Source organism: Palaemon carinicauda, chromosome 5 (assembly GCF_036898095.1).
Source record: "Palaemon carinicauda isolate YSFRI2023 chromosome 5, ASM3689809v2, whole genome shotgun sequence".
Lineage (NCBI taxonomy): Eukaryota > Metazoa > Arthropoda > Malacostraca > Decapoda > Palaemonidae > Palaemon > Palaemon carinicauda.
In genome coordinates, this window is record NC_090729.1 from 30,901,731 (window position 1) to 30,905,578 (window position 3,848).

Genomic DNA, 3,848 nt, shown 5'->3' on the forward strand with positions numbered 1-3,848 from the left:
AATTATTAACGATATTTCAGTAATACAAAAATTGTATTGATTAATATGTTAAGGGTATTGTTAAAAAGGAACTTGTAAATGTAATATTCAACACAAGACTCTAAAGCATATGTTCGGTATCATTATAGAATGCAGTTTTAAATCTCATGTATTTTTCCCTTATGTCAGGATATGAAAGAGTGGATATACATTGGTGTCAACACACTTAATCGGTATGTTTGCAAAATATTTATTTGATATATCTATTACGCATTAAATATAGATGTTTCAACTCGAAGTTCAAATAAGAATAATTCTGCATAGTGTTTCTATATAAGAATATAATAAATGACAAGAGAATCATGTACATACTAAGAGGGCCCAGAGTATAGTTGACAGATGACACCAATAATAATTAGTTTGTTACCATCTTAAACATTGAACCAACTTTTAAAAAACGACAAATATCCATCTCTAACATTAAGGTGAGGATATAATTGCTCATTAAAAGAACGAACCTATTGTACACCGAAAATTATTTTCAACTTATTTGAACAGTAATAAAACACTTCCTAATCGTTACAAAACGATATGAATAAAAAGCATCACATTAACATTTGCATAAGGAGACAGTATATCACTAAACTTGTATATGTAAAAAAGAAAATCACAATGGTCAAATCTACGTATATAAAAAAAAATTATTGCTGAATAGAGATTAAAATTATACTAAAAAAAAACAAGTGTTAACAATTACCGCATGAAACAATGCAACGAACTTGATCTCGAACCAGAAGCAATCAAATCTCTGACAGTATGATGAAATCCTAGGGGATTTCGACCTCTAATAATTAATTTCATCAAGGACTGCGGAGTTTATATCTTCATTAGCAAGGGATTCAGGGTGCCTCTTGATTTATGAAACCAATAACTTTAATGAAGTTCATGAGTTGTCAATTAAATGGAATTGGAAACGTAAACTCTATCAAAATTGGATAACAAACCATTGAAGAACTTATGACAGGAAGCTGGAGTATCAAAAATTAGAAATTTCTTGAGATAATAACATTAATTCAGTATTTGGATAGCAAAACGGGGTTGTTTTTACAAAAATGCAAACATATGAGAGAGAGAGAGAGAGAGAGAGAGAGAGAGAGAGAGAGAGAGAGAGAGAGAGAGAGAGAGAGAGAGAGAGAGAGAGAGAGAGAGAGAGAGAGAGGAGAGAGAGAGAGAATGTAATAATAGGGTGACGTAATGTATGTATGGCTGAATGTTTATTACAAGCATACGTATACTTCCGTTGGTATTAAGAGATCTCCTTTATTTCAGAGGCTGTTTCAGAGCGTAAAATATTCTGATAATATAGGTTGAAAATTATTTGGCGATATCGCCCTGGGGTAAAAGGGAACTTATTCGCAATGATTTTCTTAAAAACTAGCCGAACGTATTTGCTGAAGAGTTACTGAGCCCAGGAGGTAAAAGCAGTTCAACTTCTTATTTCCGATTTTTTTTCTTTATGGATAAAAGTTCCTCCCCTAAAAGACTTTGAGACAAGCTTCTTACACAAGTCGAGAAATTATCACCAACAGGGTATAATTGGAAGAAATTCCCATGGGGAGATTATTCACTTCTGAGTAATCATTGGTAGTTTTAGCTCTTATATCTAGTGTCACTCAGATAAAAGTTATCTAAACCTTCAAAGCTGCTATCAGGAGAGAGAGAGAGAGAGAGAGAGAGAGAGAGAGAGAGAGAGAGAGAGAGAGAGAGAGATAGGTGCCCTTTATGCTAAGAAACTAGTTATTAGTAAACAAATAATAGTAGTTTTTTTAAATTTCGTTGTAAATGTTCTGTCTGTATATATATATATATATATATATATATATATATATATATGTTGTGTGAAAGCACGTATGTATGAGTATGAGAATCTGTATGCAGTTGAATTTTTATACAAATGAAAAAGGGGGTAATGAAGCTCTACATATTGACTGAAACTATAATCTGTTAAGTTTACGAAGACGGTCAAGGTGTACAAAATGGCAAAACCACAAATGCCATACTCCTGATTTCGCTTGAATACCTTCTTACCCTGCTAAGCTCTTGTGGAACCATTTAGGAATTGATAACCTACAGGGTAGCGGCTAAATGAAGTTTAGGATGGTATACTGTTACCCAAGGTCTGTAGACCTTACCCCTACGCATAGTAGAAGATGTCATAACATATTTTTACTAAAAGATGGCTGATTGGGCTGTTAGAAAATCGTAGTTGTGAGTCGGATCGTTGCACAACATATTGAGAATTAAGTACCATATACGCTTTAAAAATTGTTTCTTTTTGACACAGATCCTAGCACCAAAAAAAACTTAAATATTTGTTACTGCTGGTGCTACATACACAAATGTGGTACCAAAATGGGCAGAATAATAGCAGGCATATATTTAATATCCTTTCAGAAGTAAGGAAGGCACGAAACAAGATTTTCTCAATAAATCAGGCTCTCGTTTACCGATCATTATGGGCTCAATTTCTTCGTAAATAATCGAGGTGTTTTACTAAATATTACATAAAATAATCCTCGTTCATATTTCTTTTTAGAAGTATGAATTATAAAAGTAAATAAGCAAACGATATGCTATCCCTTTAAAGTAACCGACATTGATTTACCTATAATACAAGTACATGTCCTAAAATGTAAATTTGGTCAGTACAGCTTTTATCTTTACTAAATCCTTCTTGATTATCTCTTAGCTTTCCATCAATATCTCTCTCGTCTCCTTAGAATGCGCTACGGTCCAGATATACCAGATCAGTCAAAGCGCAGCTTAAGGTGTGAAACACCAATACTGTGACATCACTCACCCTCGTCTAGCCTATGTGGTTTTATTCATTCATTCATTCATTCAATCCTTCAGTGATAATGCCAACTAACTGCGCAGTATTTGGCTGTTATAATACACTTGATAAAAACAACAGCTCAACTTTGAAATACCATCGTTTTCCAAAAGCAAAGCCATACTTAGAATAGTGTTTAGTGAATAATGGATGTTTCTGTGCTGACAGAATTAACGTTGTGTATGCTCTTGTTAGCTTGATTCATTTCAAACCAGAGAATTAAGAAGATAACATGAAGTCTTGGTTACTAGGAATTAATTCATCGTATAGATTTGCCATTGTCTTGCTTCACACGTTAAAAAGCTCTAATAGAATGAACTAATTACTAACGCAAAGATTAGATAAAGATTGCTATAAACATCCCTTTGGGTGTATGCGCAAAATGGATGGTCACCCTGATCCTCCACATGCCTTTAACTTCAAATTATGACTAAAAATATTGCCAGTGAAGGAACTTGAATAAAAAGTGAAAAATGTAATATCACCACTGTTGAAAAATCACATGGACCTGACAACGATGAATATATCACTAAAAAAAAAGGGGGGGGGGGGGAGGCTTAGCATCAGGTATGTCTAACAACGCCGATTTTCAGAAACTTAGATATTGTTAAAAGAAAAAAAAAAATGTTTCTGACGTGGAAGCTAGCAAACGGAAATAAAAATTTAGGGGGGTGGGGGTAATTGAGGAACAAGCTCTTAAATACATTGGTGCATATGATGGCAAGAAATGTTCTGTTAAATATCATGAGTTAGGATATAATACTAAAAAAGTACCAAGGAATGATACTTTGGTAGAATTTCTTAATAGAAGTAGTTGCGTGCAGCTTCTAGTCGTTTTTTTCTGAGTTGTTAATAAGGTGGGGGGTGGGGGCCGGCGCTATTTAGAATGCTGTACACGGTAAGCTCTCATAAAAGGAAAAACTGTTTTATTAAGCTTTGTTTAGAATAAAAACAGTCTGGCCTTGAATTTCTGGAG